The sequence below is a fragment of the Parasteatoda tepidariorum genome, chromosome 4 (assembly GCF_982258835.1).
Source record: "Parasteatoda tepidariorum strain Cologne lab strain chromosome 4, Ptep-v5.0, whole genome shotgun sequence".
NCBI lineage: Eukaryota > Metazoa > Arthropoda > Arachnida > Araneae > Theridiidae > Parasteatoda > Parasteatoda tepidariorum.
The window spans coordinates 85,269,938-85,279,032 of record NC_141758.1 but is presented as its reverse complement, the minus strand read 5'-3'; positions in this window follow the sequence as shown (position 1 = coordinate 85,279,032).

Sequence of the window (9,095 nt, the reverse complement as noted above, 5' to 3'; positions counted from 1 at the left end):
TTTTTTTTTTTTTTTTTTTTTTTAGGATTCTGATTTTTTACTTGAAATGAAAAGATTCTTCTGCAGCTATTGAAACTTTTTATTCTAAAGGAAATAATAATGAAATAAATTAGTTTCTTTCAATACAATTTTCGATAAAAACAAAATGATTCATGCATTCATCTAAATGATATTAAGGCTGTTTTTCGAAGTCTCCGTAGTATGAAATTATGCTTTTTTGCGAATAATATGCTATTTTTATAACTGCTGTGAGTTTACAACTTATTATGTCAAGTTTAGCCTATCTACAGCCAGCGCTGTCAACGCTTATTTTGAAAATGACCTCAAACCGTCAATATGGAGAAAAGCCACAGTTTTGAGAAAATGAAAAAAGTTTGTGGTCTAATTTTTTAATATTTAAAAACTTAATCACTGCTGCATTACTTGGGCTTATAAAAATTTTCAAAAACTGAGAATAAGGCAGTGATTTTGATAATATTCTTCTAGGTGGGAAAATGTCACCAAATAGATGATTTTTAAAAAAAGTTTAATAACTTTCAAAATATTTAAGTTATTTGTTTGTTCTAAAGCCCAGATAATTCTTCAAGGTAAGTTTATATATATAATTTAAAATCATTGCATTGCCTCAAGTGTAAGGAACTTAAAATATGGCTTTTTATTTATTTTCGTTGGCTACAGAGCTTGGAAAAACAGCATAGAGTTCTTAATTTATATTATATGCCTCCAGATCAGTTCCACAAAATCTCAAGAGATGATCATTTTCAAAAATATTTTTTCTATTATTTATTTTTCATTTAACTCTAATTAAAAGCTGTTGAGTTCCTCTAAATCCTCGCCTTACAATTTGCTGTGCACTTTCTAATGTTTGGCCAAGTGGGCTGAATTCTGTAATTCTTTACTAAGGATTAAATATAAATTGACTAATGGTAGTATAACTAAGAATAAAAGATGAAACGGAGAGCTTTAATGTGCTAATTTTTATTTAAGATTAAATAATAGGGCTGTTGGTTATTAAAATGAGGATTAGTTTTAGTCGGTGTAGTTAAAAGAGTTATAATAGGGTTAAAAGACGCCATTTGTTATGGAAAAAATGCATGATGGTTAGCAACTATTGTGTATGTCTAATTTAGTTCTGTTGAAATAATTTTATTTTTAAATTAATGAATAATTTTATTGAATTAACAATTGAGGATAACAAACTATGCAATCAATTAATCAAATTAGAGTTAGAACCATACTTTTCTGACAAAAACAAAATTAGTTGCCCAAAAACATCGCCTCAGACGATAATCAATAATAAGCAAACAGTGGCTTTTTAACCGTTAACGTATAAGATCGAGTTCCATTATTAAATATGCATATTTTTGAATTAACAACGCCATCGAGCCATAAGAGGTTTGGACAAAAAATATAAAAAATTATAAAACACAATTAAATACAAAACTATTCAAATGAAAGAAAACAATTTACTCACCTGTCATACTCTTCTTGCTATTTTATCATCAACCAATAGCTCAATTATGGAATTGTTTATTTGAAATTTGACCATTGTTTCATTTTTATCATAAGTCTGGTTTCAATCATAAGATAGCATAATGAAACGCAGCACACTTTTTGAATCAAGTACAACAAAACTTTTCTATTCATATTTTCTTTTACTTTTTTCATAGCAGCAATTATCAATAGATCAAGTGAGCGGTTATTTAGAACTTGACCGCTACTTAATCTTGATCATAGTGTTTGTAATCCAGTTCCAGTCCATTTATCACGTCCAGTTCCAGTCCATTTATCAATTCCATGTAAACATTAAATCGTAGCACCCTTTTAGTTAAGGAAAACCAGATATTTGACCATCTAGATTTTTCTCCAATTTTTTCAGAGTAGTAATGGTATCATCGATCAAAAAATCCAATATGGAATCGGCTATTTGCAGCTTAACCATTACCTCCTCTTGATTATAATTAATCCAATCTGGTTCTTCCTCTTTGATCTCACTTACTAAAATAGTATCCACAAGATCTCTCTCCTCGCAGCCAAGTTTCATTGTAGACCATGTTGGTCTCTTCTTTTCCCATGCATTTATCTGATGTTTTGGTAACAGCCCTAAAGATTTTTCCACTTCTATCTGAAGCACGGACAATATTTTGTCTTTGTCGCACGGGAAAGTTGGCTTTGGAGCTAACCTCTTTGGCTTAAGCCACGGTTGAAACACTTCTTGTGTTTCCCTAAAGGGATATTAAATAAGTGTGAGGAAATTATTTTAAGTAAATGACGTAGTTTAAGTCTAGAAATAAAATAAAACTTTTATAATATGTTACCATGAAAGTGAGTGAATGTTGACATTGGTGAACGACTAAAATATTTGTTAAATGTCATTTCCTTGCACTGTCAAAAATAAATGTCTAAATTCAGTACGAACTGATGGTGACAAAGTAATTAAATTGAATATTTTTACTTTTCAATTAACTAATTGAATATTATAATTTTCAGACATTCATCGAAGAAAATATTTGTGAAAGTCAATATTCACCTGTGGGAAATTTATTTCATTTTTAATAAGAACTTCTTCCATAAAGATTTCCAAAAAAATATTTTGAATATTGAAAGCTTTATTAATCAGTTTAAGTTAAATATGAAGAAAAACTTATGGATTAATAAATAAAAAAATTATTTATCATTTCAGAAAAAAATATCGTGAAATATTTGATTGAGATACAAGTGTAAAGACTTTTATTTTTCTTAAGCTGTGACATAAAAATAAATTACAGTATAGCTATTTATTGGAGGAAACTAAAACATTATGATTAACAAAATTGATTCAATAAAAAATTAACTTGAGCGGCATTGAACCTTTTGCAGTTTATGTCTTTTCCCGTTACGAATATTTTTTTTTTACTGCTCCAGTCGTGTGTCTGCTCTGTGCCATACTAATCTTATCGGATAGGTTTTGAAAATATGTATGATTCAGGTATAGTTTCCCTGCATATTGTGTTCATTCTATAAAAGGTAATTCGTTCCAGTGTGACAACTGCGTATAAACTTAATATGGTAGCAAAAAGTTAAACATCTAAAACTTAAATGAGAGAGTAAAACTCATTAATATAATTTTTTTATTTTTGATAATACAAAACTAATTTTTTTTGCATTTTTGCTATAGAGATGTCCACAAGTTACTTTCTATTTAAATTTTTTTAATAAAAAATATTACTTTATGCTGTTATTAATTAAACTTCTTGTTAAAGGAGAATTTAATTTTTTTTAAAATTTTTTGTTAATAATAGGATTTAGGATTTAAAATAAATATTAAGTGAGGTGTTCTTAAAAACATACACCACTTTATAGTAATGAAGAAAAGAAAAAAGTCCCAACAAGGTCATTAATAGACGTTAAGATTTCTTTTTCCTGGCACTAAAGCTTTTTCTACCCAAAACTGAAATTTTTTTTTGCCGAGCATAAAAAAGCTATAAATAATGTTTGTTTTATAAATATTTTATTATTAAATAATTCCACATGTGCTCCTATGATGTAAAACTTTTAACTTCAACAAATTATGTTTTTAAAGTTAATTTAAAAGGATTGGGGTAATTTTAAGGTAAGTCCTACTTTCAGCAAATGTTGCACTTTCACATCAGATGATTCCTAAGCAGTTCTTCCAGTGAATTTTTATTTAAATTTCAGTATTTTTACTGGATAAGGATCAGAGAAACATTTTTGTGGCATTTTACACTGAAAATAATCCCCAGAACAATTTGAAATTGTAGCTGAATATTTTGACCCAAGCCTTTCAATTCTAAGATAGAAACTTTATAGAAATTTTTTACTCACTGATACAAATCCATCAAAATCTCTTTCGAAACATCAAAAATCAAGTCCAAATATTCAATTTGGCAAGGGCTTGTAAGCCCTAATTTTTCTACCACATCATCAAAATTAGGATCATTAATGTCCACTAGTAGGACTCCATCCTTTTTAGCAGCCATAAATACATCAGTCAGATGTTCCATGATGTGGCCAATATTTCCTGTCACTTGAGCAATAGGATCACTCTGATCGCTTGCAATATAAACCTCTTTTTCAGAGGAAGATTGCTCATTTTGATACTTGGTGGAAGTTTTCTTTGGCCCTTCAAGGGCATTAAGCATATCAAGAAGTTCCTCATCCGTCAATACTACTTCAAAATTGACATTATTATCTACCTTTGATTGCTCAATTTTATCAGCCAACATTGATTTTACGTTGACACCAAGCATATCAAGTAGTTCTTCATCAGTCAATATTTCCAAGTTGACAAAATCATCCACAACTCCTCTTTCAATTTTTTCAACCAACATTGGCTGTACATCAACACCAAGTATATCAAAAAGCTCTTCATCCGTCAGAACTTCTATGTCAATATCTATTTTGATGACATCATGCTTAGTTCTTTCATTTGAACTAAACTCGCCACTGGTGTCTTTTTTGAAAAAGAAAGAATACTATTTAACAACTGCGAGTATAGAAATGATACTAATAATTAGCATACCTTAATATATTTGTTGCTTGGCAAATAGCAATCTTTAAGCGTCAATCGTTTAATAGAAATATTTATTTATAACCTTAATTATATTCATACTGTTAATTTCATTAAAAAATTTAATGTTATTTATAATTTAATTTATAAAAAATATAACTAACCATAGAGACTTTGAAATAATGTGTCCCTATAATTGCTCGCTCCCTTTCTATAACTGACTTGTGTAAAAGAAACGTCTAATATCAACGGAAAGTGATTTTGTAAATAACATTCCCCCTCTTACAAGGGAAAAAAATTGGTATATTGCATCATAGTTTTCGAGCTCCTCTATTTGGGAAAAATATGATTAAGGAATCATCTTTCTAAATAAACTAAGCTGCAATATTCTTCTGGAGTTCCTGATAAAATTTAAACAATAAAATACAGTTTAGTGGCAAATGTTTTACAGGTTTTGTATTTGATATTTGACCCTGAAGAATGAATGATGAACCATGATTCTGTTTTCGAAACTGATTTCGATAAACATGTAAAGAGATGCTGGCAACGAAGAGGGCTCATCTCATTGCACTGTACATGGTAAAGAGAAGTTCTTCAACTGTAAGACGATGCCTTCTCTCATTTCACGCAACAGATTATTCAGACATTGTTTCAGGCTATGAAGTGTTGCCTCAGCCTCCTTATTCATCTGACTTGTAACTTTTAGAATTTCAATTGTGTAGTCTCCTAAGTCACAATCTGTCTGTCAAAGGGTTAACCCAAAAAAATGCAGAAGTTTAATGAGCAGAAATTTTCGCATGCCAGTCACAAAAATCTATTGGACTGTTCATTGCGTAACCAGACAAGGGACAATAGTGTGTTAATGTAGTGGATGGTATTATTTTTCTATTTGTGATCTGCAGACTTTAATATGTATTATCCTCCTTAGATAACTTTCTGTTTGACAAATGATTCGTGCAAAGGTATATATATATATATATATATAGTTGCATCACGAAAATTGAAGCTGATAGTTTCGTAAGAAACTGTGCTTTCGGGCAGTTTATATGCAAGTTCGGTGTCAAATTAATTTTCACGAAAACAAAGGGAAACAAATATAGTTAAAATATTGAATAAGTACATTATTAAAATTTCAAAGAAGTGATATTTCAGTATTTTAAAAAAGTAACAAATTGTTGATATGCAATCTTCGCTTGTTTCACAATATCTTGTTTGAAATATTTAAATTAAACTTATATTTATCATTAGTGATCAATTAATTATTGTGCTAACTATATACATATTCAACTTTCGCAACTGCGCATTCAGAGATTAAGAGGTTTGTATAAGATAAGTGAAGGATTACCATATTTGCCAGAAAAATCATCACTAGAATCAATTGATTCCACACTACTCAAGACTTCAGCACTTTTCTCTGGCTGGAAAAAATATTAAAATAATTAGATATTTTGCAATAATTTTATAAATGTTTTAAGGAGAATGAAAAAATAAAAGGAATTTACACTTGGTTCGTAATCTAAATTTCATAAATGATATCGTGATTGCGTGATTTAATTGGAGCAGATGAATCAAAGTTAAATCTCTATCAGGATTGCATCAACATGAAACTGATCAAAGTCACTTTTGACGAATAAATATAGTTTTTAAATTTGTTTGTATTTGAAATCGATGGAGTAAAAATTTACCCTTGGGTGTCTCTCTTATTTTTGAAGACAGCCGGAAAGAAAACTGACTTAAAAGTGAAATTTTATAACATTTAATTGGGATAATAGTAGGATAAAATAGAAGATTTTCTTTAGAATAAAAGCTCCAAAGTACAGTGCCGAATTCAAACGGAACCAAATACCATGCTTTTACCATCTGTTTCACTTGATGTAATATTATACTTTGATATTTCAAGAAATTCTTAAAAGTGGCGAAAAAAATCTTAATCAAATTTCCCTACATTAATAAAAAAAATCTTAATCAAATTACCCTACATGAAGCGAAACATTAATTTCAAATATTTTGTCCCAAAGCTTAAATATAGCATGTAATTGCATAAGAACACATACATGCATATTAAGAGAATTGAGATGAAATTTGCATTAAGTATACATTAATATATGAACAGAATTACATGAATATGGGTAAAAAATAATGTTAAAAAATTGCCCTTAAATGTCATAACTTCCAAGTACCACAAAAGAGATTAAATGTAATCACGATCTAATAGTTTGAAATATTTTTTTAAAAATAAAAATGTACTTATAGTTATTTAAAAAAAGTATTTCAAACTATAGAGGGATAGAGAAACGTTAGCACTAAAAGTAAAGCTTAATTTATAAAAGGCAAAATGATAGAAAATCATAAACTGATTATGTACAAAAAATTAAAAAAAACTAGTGCCATCCGACACAACTTAATCAATGTCCATGTTTAACTATTCTATAGACCAATAACAAAATTTCGAATAGAGCTGAGGAGAAATGTTTGGTAGTATGTCACATTTAATTTTTCCTGAAATAACTGAGTGAGACGCTATACGATAGCTAGAACAGTAGTATCGTTGGCATTTGTATGAGGAATGTTACCATTTACCTGAAACTCCAAATCAGCACCCTCACCATCATCAACATCACCATCGCCGCCACAGCAGCACAAATAAGCGAAAAATCGCTTTATTCGTTGAAAGTATTCCATAATGGAATCAAAATCACTTTTTGAAAACTCTTGAATAAAAATCAAGTTATAGCCCCAAATACAAGCTTTGGAATGACAAAAATTTCTTTTAATTCTGTCATTGTTGCGTTTTGAACAATCATTTTGCTTAGTTACATTTTCCTGACAATCAAAAATATTCTTACTGCACTTAATGTCGTTGTTTCCCATTGTTAAGAAGTTGTATAAAAATACCTATTGTTGATAATATTGTAACATTGTTTCAATATGATTAAAATGCACATCCTTTTAGAGTATTGATACCAATGGTAACTTTTATCTCAGGTTGACCACTAAAAGTCCACAAACCATTTTTCCCACTTAACTCAGTAATAGTTAAGAAAATTAAACACTCGTTACTCATTAAACCTCCAAGCGTTGAGTCCTTCAATAAAATTTTACAGAATTATTTCTGTTTCCTATTTTCCCATTCAATAAAATGGAGAATATTTTAATGCTTTTAAGACTGCATCAGAAAGTTAGAGAAAAACTGGAATTAACGCTCAGAGGGTTAAGAGAAAAACTTACTCTATATTAGCGATGACTTTGGGTATACTTTTTGAGACCTGAGCCCACTCAAGCCCGAGATTGACGCCTGATAATTTCTTCTGTCCATAGTATGAGGATAATTAATCTTTAAAAATATACATTAACAAATGAAAATTACATAATTTTCCCAAAATGGATTACATATTAAGTTTAAAAAAATAGAAGAAAGAAATGTTTTACGCTACATTTATTAGTAAAAAGCTCGATATTTAATATCAGAATAAGGGAATTGGCTTACTCATTACATGTAATAATTTGTTCCCTCTTATGTTTAATATTTATTCAAGTTGATTGAATTGTCTTTTATATTCATAACTCACAATTACAGTATTGGTATAAGTCATAACTCACAATTGTAATTGATTGCATAGCGTGGTACAGATAGAGTATTGAAATGGCTTCTGCTCTTATACATTTTCTTCCCTTTTGAATAAGCATAATGCATTTATAAAGTATCGAGCCCACAGAATTCCTAGTCAAATTACATATTTCTTCTAAAACACTCCCAACGAATCTGAAAATCTCTTTCACTCATTATTCAGCTGGCAGGTATACTTGAAATTTTACGTTCAATTAGTGATAAATTACGAAAAGAAGAATATTTTCTGCACGCCAACGAATATTCATGTTCAATTTCTTCTTTTAGAGAAATATACTGCGCTTAATCATATAATTCATAAATTTGCCACCTTATTGGTGCTTCATACCATATTACCATTAGCATCTCATTGCTTTACGAGAATCAAACTCCTTTTTTTTGGTTTTGAATAATTATTTTTCTGAAATGTAATATTTAAAATTTGTCCACGTACAGGGTTCGAACCACGGACCCTCGGGATCAGCAATATGTTATTTCATACCACTTAACAGTACCGGTTCACCTGACTTATAACAAACTTTTTTAAGTAATTTCTGCTGTTTGTCAAGATAACGCCTAAGATTATGCCTCAATGTGTGCCTTCTAATTTGTCTATAATTATTTCCTTGGGGCTGGGATAGCCTGGTTGGTAGGGCACTGGGCCCATGTCCATGTCATGGTTGTGGGTTCGATCCCAGCCGACCGAACACTCCCCGTGCAGGAAATGGTGACTGGTGCACGTTAAATCTGTAAAGTCACAAAGTCCTCCATGTTCCCATAACAAATTATATCTCTGGGGGTACTGATCCTGGAGTTTTTTATGTCTTCCGGATTGGTACAAAATCACAAAGATACGGAGTTGAATATTAATGCTCGTGAACTCAAAATTGGGTCTGCTGTTCAACGACTATTATAAAATAAAATGTAATTATTTCCTTCGGTATAGTAACATATTATATTATAGCATCTCTGACCGAG